The following is a 13,532-nucleotide window of genomic DNA, read 5'->3' as shown; positions in this document are numbered from 1 at the left end:
TTGAAGCCTTGTTTATTGCATTCCTTGACCGAACATCCCCCAAACCTTTTTTTAATCTTATTCACCAATCTTGTCGCAGCAACTAGTGTATTATTTTCTGAAAGTGAGAAGTTTCACTAAATCGTATTTGGCTGACATTTGTTCCTTTTTACAAAATAGATCAAAGTTTGTCGTCCAAATTAAATCTTGGCTTTTAAATTCCTTTGATCGAAAAACTGAATACAGGACTCTTGAAACATAAATTACAATCATACCGCACCAAGTAGTCCACTATTTCTTGAATATCCTATAGTCAAAGTACACCTAACTTCTGTGGCATTTATTGATTTAAAAGAAAATAGATAAACAGGTTTTCGTCAAATTAAAACCTTGTCTGATTTATTCCCAGGGCGTGACTGTTGATCTCAAACTTCGCAATCGATCATGTATTTATCTCGCTCTTCGCGCTCGATTATGTGTTTATCTCGCGATATGCGCTCGGCCTTTTTGTTTTTTCTACATTTGTGCAGAGACCTTTTAAAATTTAAGGTCATCTTATCGACAACTGTAATTTGGTGACTTACAATTCTTTGTTGTTAAAAGAGCTTCGCCCGCAAGTTTGAGCATGCTTATTCGCGGTCGATGATCTTTCAAAAGTTATCCGGTATGCAGACGACGACAACAAAGACGACGACAGAGAGACCCTATAGTAAAACCCGTTTCTTCGGTTGCAGGGAATAATGTATTGTTTACAATCGCATGATTGGAATTTTTGCTTCAAACATTTTGTGCATAGTTTTCATTACTTTTAATTACTTTTCATTACCTTTCATTACTTTTCATTACTTTTTTATTACATTTTTCATTATTTTCTATTACTTTTCATTACTTGCATTACTTCTGATCGTATGATTGAAATTTATTTTTGAAACATTTCTCAGGTAGGTTCTTATTTAAGGCATACATTGGAGAGAACGACAAACTTTAATTTGTTTAAAAATTTTTTTCTAAAGATCACAGAATTGAATGAAGTATTAAGACCTCCTTTAATTTTCAGTAAATAATGCACTACTTCTGGTTGCGTGATTAAATTGTCCAAATTCTGTGTGTAGCAAACAAAAGAATATATAGGCCTGGTCAATTGCACAGACACTTTTGTTTTTTTTGTGGGCCTGTGTAATGATTATGGACGGACATATTTAGGCTTTACAGCAAAAGTTTGATTTCTAACTTTCTCTGTCGGTAATCATGCAATCTGTTTTACCCTCAGACCAGTAGAAGTTCGAAATTGTCTACTCGCTGCCCTTGTGCTACTTTCAAACAGCTGATACGTAATGTCAGACACGTGCTATTTAATGATATCAATTTGTTTATTTCCATCAAAAGTGCAAACATTAGTTGTTACATTATTTGTGTATAATGTTTGTGACTAGTTTTGGTTGTTTTGCCCCACTTTGCAGAATATAAATCTTATAGTTAGCGCATTGACAACATTGAAAATTCTTTGCAGTGTTCCACAGCACGGTCGGTATTTCTCTTACAAAAAAAAACTTTTTTTATAATACTGATTAGTTAGGACCAGGGACATATTCCTTCGTGCCTTCTATTTACCGTGCCAAATTTTTAACACGATATCTCCTTCCGCGTGGACGTAAGTTGGGACAGAAAAATATCGATCTAACTTCTACTTGTATTTTATTCGAAATTTTTTTTCTTCAAAATTTCCTCCGGAACAAAGCAGAGACGTGGACTTTATTACCTCCTCTTTAATTTCCAAAACTTTTAGAGTGACCCCTCATGTCGTTTAGGCGTAAGTTGGGACAGAAAAATTGAGAACCAGGTTTGGTCATGTGAACCTCTCGTTACATGGCCTCAAGCAGTGAAATCTAATAATAAAATTTCAGAAATATATGTGTACGTATATATTATATACTATATATGTTTAGTAATAAATTGAATATAATCCTAATATTCCTTCCCTACACACCTTTCTTTCATGTCACTATATGATAGAGTATAGATTAGGGTGGTACAAAGATCACAATTGAGAAATTTCAACGGTTATGTTCGCCAAATCGCTCTCTTAGGAAAATTAATTTACCCATGTTTTTCTTTTATTTAAAAAAATATATTGAAGCCTTTGCTCTGAGGCTTCAAAGTTTACTGATTCAAAGTAGAGAAGTCTTAACACCAGCTACAGATTTGACTCGGCAGTTATAGATTCTTTACGTTATTATTACTCTGCCTGCCGAGAGTCCGTTCAGCCGGTGTTCAAATTAAATATGTTTCTTAAATGTGATTTTTCGTGTCTCCCTATTTAAGGTGTCACTTATTTCTTTGCATTTATGTAACTTTCTTTGTTTTTTCCCTTCGGAAATTGTCTCCCTCTTCTTTGTCTTCATCTATCTTTGCCTCTCTCTCTGCTTAAGTCTGCCTATCCTCTTTATCTATCTAACTGTCGTATTTGAGGGAATATTATACGGATTTGATCATGGCATATGTCGCGATTCCTATAGTATCCCTCAATTTTGCAGTACAAGGGATGGGCTTGGAGTCGGCGTCGCTACTCATGTGAACCTCCCGAACGTATTGAATACTTTTTTTTTCTTTCGTTACATTTTTACATATTAGATAAAAAGTAAAAACTTATATTTGACTTTGATACCTGTTAATATTTACATACAGCGCGAAATGATTCGAATAAAATAGATTTCACAATTACGGATCATGAGAAAATTGTATTACAATATCGATATTTTGAGAAATGTAACCTGAACGGAGTGAATATAGTTACATTTTACAAGTAAACCTCGATTTATTAACGAGATCTCATTTCCAGTGTAGAATAAAGTTATGCTAGAAAATCACTAGTGCGAAAGGGTATGTCATTTACATTTTTTTTGGTTCTTTGGTTATCCTTAGTATAAAAAAAACACATTTTTCACAAAAACTATTGAAATTAGCCTATTTCTCACTCCGAATGATCACTGTGTTAAAAAACGTTAATTATTTGTTCTTGACAAAATAAAATGAAAGACAATAAAATATTTAACAAACTTTACGGGTTACATCGATCGAGAGTGAATTCATGTATCCAAACCAAACCCAATCTATTTTTTTTACAGATATCTAATATTTTATAATAAGTTTGTTTCATATTTTTCACAAAAGGCACGTATTTTCTAGAGATGAAATATTTAGATCGGATTTTGTTTCAATCTGATATCAGTTATGGGTTTATACTCGATAAATAACGCTTTGAGACAGTATTTAACGGTTATGATGTATAATAATAAATATTATAAAAATGCATATAATTTTGGGCGCATCTTATTATACGTGTTATTTCCATAAAATGACGGAATTCGAATTTAAAATAATTTTCAATACGATAAAAAAGTAAAAAAAAATATATTCTCAAAAACAAAAATTCTTCAAATTTTAAAAGTTTTAACTAGTCTTGAAATTTTAAAAAGTAAGGAAATTGAAAACTCTTTAAAAGTTAACTAAACTCTTTTGCGCTACGATTCAAAATACTCCGACTGAGCTCATATTGAGCATGGATAGTTAGTTTTTTTTATTTTTGTACTGTATATTATAAAAAATTTTCCAATGAAAAGAGGAAGCAAGTTGGTGGGACTCGGGGGACGCCTGTCACTTTATGTCGATACGCAGCCCTTGTCATAAAGCCTAAAAACGAGACAAAAACATATCATGAAACGAGGAAAGCTGTCAAAAATAAAGTCTGTTCTAGTAAACTTTCGGGTCGTGTCACATCAGTAAGAAATATCTCAGGTGGGGGTACCAACCAAAATCAAATTTCTGAAGTGCCGGAATTTAGATTGAAAGTTCTCGTGAAAAAAGTTAATAGAAATGATAAGAATTTCTATAAAGTCGTTCTTTAAGTTGATCCAACAAATCATAACACACTAACAGAAAAAAGAAAATTTATGTAGGGTGACGGAGTTGCACCATACTCGTTCATGTGAGCGTTTTGAGATGCATGAAATGTCTCAGATTTAGTCATATGGCTAAATGCTGCCACAGCACGTCATACACTTGTCCAAAATGTAGTGGTTCTCACCCTGAAGCCGAATCTACATCTTCTATAAGAAAATGTACGAACTGCTTCCATGAGGCAACCATTTTGAATATCCCTGGCGTAAAATTCGACCAAACAGTATTTAGCAACGACTGTTTATCCCACAAAAAGCTCTGTCGAGAGCTGCCAGTAGGATAGACTATGCTCACGAATAACAATCGTATCTGTCAAGACTTTCTTCCGGCAGCGTTCTTGATCAGCTCGAATTGTACGATAACACCAGCCGATAACAGGAGAGACGGACTGCATCAAGTGACTCACAATGTAACCTCAACATTTACTACCAAAATGTTCGTGGCCTACGAACTAAAATTGTCAACTTGCAGATACCCAATTGAGTAAATTTAAACGAGGCGGGGGAGTATTACTTGGAGTGAACTCGAAATTTAGAAGCTTCGAATATCGAACACCAGTTACTTCTGTCGACCAGATTTTTGTAACAGTCTTAAATGGAAATGACCAAATTTTGCTTGGAACTGCTTATATCCCGCCACCATCACGTCCAGAGGCTTATTTGAACCACTGCATCGCTATAGAATCTGCTCTTGAGTCCACTACAGCTACGGCGACAATCATCGCTGTCGACTATAATATCTCGCACATCCGCTGGAACAATGACGATCGTGGATTACGTATCCTCTTCAGCAAGAGAGAGCCTGAACGCGCTTTTTGAACAATGCGGCTTTTATAACGTTTCAAAAAAATCAAGTGCAGAATACATCAGTTAAGATTGTCGATTTGGTTTTTACTTCCTTGTATACTAGATGTTGTTCTCCCAAAGGAAATAATTGCATCAAACTCCGATACATACTTTTATTTAGATTTCAAATATGCTGATTATATGTGAGTAATTTCCTGTTTGGGTACAGTAGACTGGGGTGCATTGTTTACTCAATTACCTGTAGATAATTGTGTTATTTAGTTTTACGGGATATTGTATGACTTAATTGAATTATATGTACCATGGCGAAAAACACGTAGCGATAAATACCCTGTATATTTTTCTTGAGACTTAGTTAATATCCTTACCCAAAAGAGAGCTGCTCCTTATCGATATAAGACTTTAGGGAATCAGATGGACCGCGAAGTTTTCTCTAACTTATGGGCTACGTGCAAACTTGTACGTAAAAATTGTCGTAATATTTATATTAATAATGTAGAGCATAGTATTTATATAACGTGATGTATCCGGAAAACAAAAAAATCAGGAAATTCAAACAATTAAAGAGTTCTGCAGTTGATATTAATAATGTTGAAATCGCCTTGTCCGAAGTTTTTGAAAGTGTCAGTGTAATAAACTGTAATAAAGGCCCTGGTCCCGATGACATCCCTCGTCTATTCTATAAAAACTGCTGCTGCACAATATCTCGGCTAATTTGGTACCTTTATACTAAATCTTTATCTGCCGGTTTCTATTCTTCTCAATAGAAATCTAATAACGTTGTCACAATCTACAAAGCAGATGATATTGGATGTTAAGAACTATCGACCGATAAATGTAATAAACACAATCGCAAAGATCTTTGAGAGTACCTTAACAGAGAAACTTTCAATTTGGTGTAAAAATTTTATTCTCGAGGAGCAGCATGGGTTTATTTCTTGTAGGTCATCTTGCACTAACCTTACTTGATATACTCAGCTTATTGCGAAGGCGCTTAATGATAATAAGCAAGTTGATGTAATTTACACTGATTTTTCTCGTGTTTTCGACAAAGTTAATCACACGAGGTTGATCCAGAAACTAGAGGCATTTGTAATTCATGAAAATTTATTAGAATTGTGCAATAGTTATTTGAGAGCATGGCGGCTTGTTGTGAAATTCAAAGGTGTGTACTCCCGCGAATTTACTGCAACGTTTGGCGTACCTCAAAGATCATACAAGGTTCCGCTGTTATTTAATATTTATTTTAATGATATACCAATATTTACCATTGTGATGGCCTTACTTTTTGTTGACGATTTAAAAATGTACACTATCATTACATCCCTTGAGGACGCTGTTGCGGTTCAAAAAGATATTACCGCCTTGTATATGTGGTGTCTGGAAAATGGGATGACTAAATATTTCTAAGTGTAAAATGTCGCGTTCATGTAATGTGAGAGCTTGGAATTTTTGTAGATGATAAACTCTTTCCTCCAGCATATTGATTATTGTAACGCTAAAAGTTTAAAGATTTTGGGATTTATTAAACGTCACTTTGTAGAATTTAAAAAACCATAGACATTACGCTTATTATATATCACGTTAGTCAGACCCATTATAATGTACTGCTCAAAAATTTGGTCTCCACATTACGTCTCCCATATTAAAAAGCTAGAAGGGTTCAACATAAGTTTCTCTCGTGGGCGGAAATTATGTTGGGGCTTCCTAATCCATGATTGTCGCACGACTATTCGCATGTTGCTGCTGCTTTAAATATCAGCTCTTTAAAGTCACATGGAGAAGCGCAAGATATTCTATTTATGCACAAATTAGTCAATAGAAATTGTAATGAAGTTTTTGAGTTTAATTCAGAGAAAGGGATGAAAACTTCGCGGAATCATTCGCTTCCTCATTTTCATATTTGGCTTGCTCATACAGTCTTTGGGAAAGTGCTCCTCCTACATATCCATTTTTCGAAAATGATGGATCTACCATATACCCTACGTGAACTGGGATAATGCTGACATCCTTTATGAAGAAGAAGTATTGGCAAGTATTGGATTCAGTACTTTTTTTGCGAAAAAGTATCAGATTTCCAAGCCTTAATCGCGAAAAAAGTGTTAGATCCAATACATACCAATACTTCTTTTTCATAAGGTATATATATATATATATATTAAAAAATTTTCATAAGGACAACCGCAGGATTTCACCAGGAGCGAATGCTAATCTGAAAATTTTTAACCGCTCCCAGCGAAATCGCGGTAAAATTTCAGCCACAACCACGTCTCACGACCGCGAGATAGGTGGTTACAGTCTGTAACGGAATCAATACGACGATCCATCAAAAGTTTAGTGCAGCCTGAGAATACGGAGCGACCCAAGGACTAACGCCTTCTGCATTTTTCCCGCAAGTGTTTTAGCATATTGTTGACACGCAGGGATGCTTTTTAGGCCATTAGAGATTGAAAGCTTGGCACCACCAAGAGCGCCGATGATAACGACGATTAGTTTAACAGCATATTCCGGGTACAATCGTTGCAACTCCCTTATCAGGTCTCAACACCTCTCTTTTGATTCTCCTTGGCTATGATGTTTTTGTCAAATGGTGCCGAAACTTCGATAACGAACATGGTTCGCTTCTCGAAGTCAAGAAGAACCATGTCAGGCCTCGAGTACGCAACAGAAACAATTGTCGAGAATACAAAGTTCCAGTATATGCGGCACTTCCCATTTTCGACAATTGACTCGATTTCCCTAGGAGCATTTGGAGGAGCGATATTAAGGTTAATGCCGTAAGAGTGACAGATAGTAATAAAGCACTCTTAGCGTCGCATTGTGCATTTGAATGTAGGTCGTTCCCGCGTGAATCGGACAACTAAATAGTATGTGAGCTAAATGCTCGGGGTGTGCATGGCACGCCCTGCAGATATCATCAGGAATGTCTTGGCTTAAAGTGTGGCGACGGTATGTTAAGGTAGAAATAACAACGTCTTGGCATGCCAAAATGAAACCCTTCGTACCAGACTTTAATCCGGGCGATTTAAGGAAAGAGAACGTTAGCTCACAAGACATTGACTGATCCTTCACATTTCTGTGGAAGATACCATGCATCCTCTTATCGAGGAGCTGTTCACGAAAGTTTTTCTCTTGTGCTTTCTTAATCCGGGCTTTCAGGAGTGAGTACTCCAGTTAGATAAGATTTGATGCATTTTGCTCACCCCTAATACTGAAGTTAAGTCCGAGTATTTCAGCAGCCTTCTCCGCTGCTTTGTACAGAAACTCTCCTCTGCCCACTTCTTCGTGATTTCTGACCATTTTAAGAAGAGGGTCTCTTCCATTTGCAACTCTATGTGCTGTACCCCGAATAATCCTGTTGTAAAGACATGTTGCGACTCCGTGGCACGCCCAGGTATGTATAAGTCTCTCCAGCGCAAAGGTGTCGTATAGCGCTTCTATCAACGAGCTCAGGATCTTCAGGGTTGCCATTAAATTCTCCTCGCTTAAAATAAACCTTGGCGCATTTGTCTCACCCAAATTCCATTCCAATTTCCTTAGTATATCTTTCGACAATCCCTGGAGCTAGATGTAGTTGCTCTTTGTTTTTAGCATAGATCTTAAGGTCGTCCATGTAAAATACATGAGTGACCTTGTACTTTCGATCTGCAGGTTTTCCGCACAAGTACCCGTCGAAATGGTGAAGTGCTAGAGATAGTGGCAATTATGTAAGGCAAAAGAGGAGTGCGCTCATGGTGTCGCCCTGAAAGACACCTCTATGCAATCCTTGTTAGTTGTCACAAGATTTTTTCCACATGAGATAGTAAATCTGGTTTTCTCTCTATGCAACTAACTATTTGCGGATGAACATTTAACTCCCGACATCCCGCTACGCCTTTCTTTGAGCCTCGTTGTTCATACATTTCTTGCCACACAGGTTCAAATGCCCGAATAATCCTATCATTTAGGATAGCTGTGAATATCGTATACAGCGTGTTCAAACAAGTGATTGGCCTTTAATTCTTCGGGTCAGCTAAGTTGCCTATTTCCAGCAGGAGTATTGTGCGCCCTTCCACCAACTACTCCGGAATCGGCTCTTCCGACTTCAAATATGAGGTGAAAATACGGGCCAAATGCTGCTGGGTTGAAGGAAACTTCTTCCACCAGAAGGTTTTGATACAATCTGATCCCGGTGCGGAATAGTTCTTCATCCCTCATAATACTTTTTTCACTTCCTCGGTAGTGATGGGTAGGCATTCTTTATCAGGTGTTATGAGGGCATCACATAGATCCTTGAAGCTATTTATATTTTCTGAGTTTTCGTCCAGTCCATGCTGCACTTCGTAGACTTCTCTCCAAAATACTTTGACCTCCTCTGGTTTGGGCGTGTGTTTGACAGTACCGCTCTAGACTTCTCTTAACGTCAGATAGTATCCGTATTCTCTCAACAATTTGCTGCCTGATGGTCAGCAGATTTGACTTTTTAACTGTGTGATAACGGGTCTGAAGTAAGCGTACGAACTTTCGAACCTTGGCGGTAAAATTCCTGCCAGATGTGATGTAATCAATCACACACTGAATGCGGGACGCGTACTGTCTTGCCCAGCCTATCTTTGTGGCAAGTTGATGCATTTGTCTTTTGGTCTTATGATCAACCCTTGGTTTTGTTTTACGGTTCGCATCGGCCAACCCTCTCGCTGCATTATACACACAATAATTGATAGCCCGGAGGTCGAATTCTCCGGAAAAATGTTCACGAAGCTCGTCATCCATTTCAGCCAGATCTTTAGGCTTGAGAGAAACCTTGGTGTTGATGTTTCTCCGAATCATAAAGCATCGCTCTTCCTCTATTGGATGCCTGCCCGCGGTTGGTCTTAGTGTCGCCTCTCTTTCTCTGTTACCGGCATGTTCTAGCTGTGGTAGAGTAGGCGTTCCGCTTACATAGCCCCTTTTTCGGAGTAGTTCAGCATGGTTTCGCAGACGTTGCTGCGAAAAGTGCGATAGCTCCGGGTGTATCTCGTACCACAGAGTATGCAGCCGTGCCATGTAACCCCGTTCAGGGGCCACACTCGCATCGTAGCACTCTAGCAAGTCGTGATTCAGTCGCTCCGTTCAAATAAAAGTCGCGAGATCTAGTCGATCCATCGCATTGAATCCATTTTCATTGGCTCCCTCAGCTCTAGATTGGTCTGCATTGTTGGCCGACCCATTGTCGGGAGCCCTGCGCATTCTGTTGTCTTGAACCGCACTTACTACAATTATGTTTGGTGTTGTCATTGTTGTTCCCACGAGAAGCTAGGGAAAGGGGCTCGTCCATAATTGTAGAGACCACTCAGTAGTGCCACTCAGCTTTCGGCACGGTTTTCACACCTCCGCTTGGGGGTTAATTCCTTCGGGACCACCCCTGGACAATTGTCCGTGACTGCCTATTTATGTTTACAACCATATTCAGCAGAAATCCTTGGTACAGGGACCCTCTATCCGCAACCCGAGGACGCGTTCAGTGGCTTTGTAATCCGCCCTAATAGTTACCTGATAGTTAGTACCATAAGATATCGCTACTATAAGTACTATAAGTATCGCTGCTGTTTGTTTCCCTGGGTTAGATAATACACTCTTAATTTTGTTTAGATTTTTAAATATATTTTTAGAGGTTGCGAGCATCAAATTTGGTTGAAAATTAAGATTTTCGTAGCTTTTCCATTTCTAAAAATATAAATATTTGTTTCAGAGAAATATCATATGAAGGAAAATTGTAGCTAATAAAAACGAAAAAACTTTTACTTTGTCTCCTATTGGAAAAAAATTACCTGGAACCGTTAAAAGGCATAAAAAGTGCAATTTCCTAGAAGAAGGTAAATTTAAGGGCATAATTGTACCCCTAAACGTGTTTTTTAAGGATCTAAAAAATTCTAAGATCTTCTCCACACAATACGGAAAAAATATATAATAGGTATGAAAGAAAAAACTATAAATCGGAGCACCAGAAAAATAAAACATTTTTTCAACAAGTATTTTAATGGGTTCTTCATCAATGAAATTTCATAAAATACTAAAGTATGTCTATAGGAGGAAGAGAGAATAACTGTTTACTCAATTTATATAAAAAAATATTTTTAATATTTTCTTATATCTGCAACAAATATACAGTTGAACAATGTAAACATTTTTTGTAAATATAAATTCTTTATTTTCTTAGAGAATGGAAGAAGTCGCTAATGCATTTGTGCTTCACAACTTCACAAATGCATAAATCACGTTATGCCAAGTTCTTTCACTATCGTAGACTTACTTGCTTCAGAAAATTGTATCACACATTGGTGAAAATGTGAATCACAGATGTATTAGCTATTTTTATTTCATTATATAAGAAAATAAAGAATTCATCCTTACAAAAATTGTTTACATTGTTCAACTGTATATTTATTGCGAATATAAGAAAATATAGATAAATGAAATACTGTATATTTGTTTTGAATATAATAATATGTTAAAAATATGATTTTGATATAAAATAAGTAATCTGTTATTCTCTCTTCCTCCTATTGACATATGTTCCTATTTTATGAAATTTTATTTATGGGAGTACCCATTAAAAGCCTTGTTAAAGAATTTTTTAATTTGTCTGCAAATATTTTGTTAAATCTGAAAAACTTGGGAGTGTATTATCTTACTCAGAGAAACAAACTGTCGCGATACGGCAGGCGAAAAAAATCAAGTTTCTTGTGAACCTCCCTGATATATATATATTTTTTGTTGGTTTGATGTTTATAAATTTGGGGTTTGTGGGTTTGAGGTTTATAATTTTTTGGTTTGTGGGTTTAGGGCTTATAAGTTTTGGGTTGGTGGGTTTTGAGATTTGTAAGTTTGGGGTTTATGGATTTAGGTTCTGTAAGTTTGGGGCTTATCGGTTTGGGGTCTATAAATTTAATGTTTCTGGGTTTGGTTTTTATAAGTTTGGGGTTTGCGGGTTTTAGGTTTATAAGTTTGGGGTTTATGTGTTTAGGGGTTATGAGGCCACGGTTTATGGATCTGGGGTTTGTGAGTTTGGTATATATGAATTTAGAGTTTATGGGTATATAATGTATGGGTTTGGGGTTTAGAAGTTTGGTGTATGTGGGTTCGGTGTTTATGCATGTATGGGTTAAGAGTTTGGGCTTAGGGTTTGTGGCTTTATAGTTCGTGGGTTTGGAGTTTACGGGGTTAGAGTTGATAGGTTTGGGGTTTATAGGAACATTGATGCGTGCATTTGTACTTCAAGTTGTTTTTATGTAATCAGATATCTCTTTTTTAAAGATAATGCTTGAACAAAAAATGTCTGTAAATAAAACCAAGTTCGCACAGTGTGAACTTCTACTAGAAGTTTTTTCAAACATTAAAAAAAATTGTTATGATTCATAAAGAATTGGGCTTTCACTATATTTATGTTCATTTTCGGCCACTGTGCGACAATCCAGCGAAACCCTTGTGTATCTTGAGGATACGAAGTGACCTAATACGTGGTGCCTCATTTTACGGAGGCACATTTGAAGAAGCGGTCCAACACAGAAACTTCATAAGAGAACCTCACTTTGCAGTTTAACCTTTAACCGGCACAACTCCTTTTTATTACGTAAATGGCACAACGAGTGTTTTTCATCCCACGTGTTCAAACATGTCCCCCGCAGCCGGCATTGAATATTGTTGCAGAAACCAATTATGTAATGTAGTTTGAGATTTTTTAAAAAATGGAATCGGTTTTAATATTTTTACCTAAAATCTTAGGGTTATACTCTTGAGATACTACACTTAAAGAAAAAAATTACTGTATCATTAATGTTTTCAAAAAAGGTATTTATTTTGCAAAAGGAAAACTCTATTTTATGGTCAAATAAAACACCATAATTTTCCATGTTTAAATAAAATTATTTTTATTTTAATGCACAAGAATAGTGTACTAATAAATACAAAATACAAAAGTAACATAAAAAATAGTTTTTCAAAATTGTAATTACTTATTCAAACCTACAGAGTCGCTGCAAAGGCATACGTGGTGTTCATGGCAAATGGGCCGATTGCAAGAAATTACTTGTTCACGAAGCAAGCGTCGCCGTAAATTATAGGCCTTCTACAAGAACAAGAGACTATGAAATACTGAAAACAAACCATTTATTTCACTTCAGAGGATAAACTTACGTTGGAAATTGAACGAAGATCAATAATGCCAATGGAAAAAACTGGTTGAAAATAATTTTTTTGCTCACTGACAGCACAACGGGTATTAAATACCCTGAAGTTTTACAAGTTCTACTGTTAGCTGGTGCCCAACATATGCTGACGCTTGCCGCTCTATACTAACCCACTTTACCCTTAGTTAGTGATGTCAATGATTGGTAAAAGTCGACACGTGGTACATTTTCCGAATTTAGTACGGTTAATTCAAGCTCAAAAATTAGTTGGGATATTTTTACCTATAGTGCCAATTGACGGTTAATAACAATTCGAATTTTTGAGATATAGGGATAATACTTAAAAAATGTGAATCAGAAAATGAAAACCATTAATTCGTCTAAAAAACTGAAAATTGATTTTTTCCTCATTAGTTCCTTTCTGTGCGGATGTACACGTATATACGGGGTGTGCAACACTCAAGTATCCGGACTTATTTAGCTGAGTAAAAAGCAGAAAAATAAATCGAAAATTCCTTTTTCTAAAAACAGTCACAGAAATATATACTAGGCAGTCTGATAAGTCCCTGAAAAATGAAACACGGAGACGTTTTTTTGGTCAAAGTCGGTTTTATTTTTCAACATACTCTCCTTTTAGGTCGAT

At 36.4% G+C, this 13,532-nt stretch overlaps 1 protein-coding gene across 4 annotated transcripts in view; it reads left to right on the top strand.

The window, feature by feature from the left end:
• LOC117173473 (sterol regulatory element-binding protein 2) overlaps nucleotides 1-13,532 on the top strand; it is a 168,757-nt gene that overhangs the window by 77,885 nt on the left and 77,340 nt on the right. The window lies entirely within an intron of this gene.

The sequence above is a fragment of the Belonocnema kinseyi genome, chromosome 5 (assembly GCF_010883055.1).
Source record: "Belonocnema kinseyi isolate 2016_QV_RU_SX_M_011 chromosome 5, B_treatae_v1, whole genome shotgun sequence".
Lineage (NCBI taxonomy): Eukaryota > Metazoa > Arthropoda > Insecta > Hymenoptera > Cynipidae > Belonocnema > Belonocnema kinseyi.
Note: the sequence above shows the minus strand (reverse complement) of the source record. Positions and strands in the feature narration are given on the sequence as shown.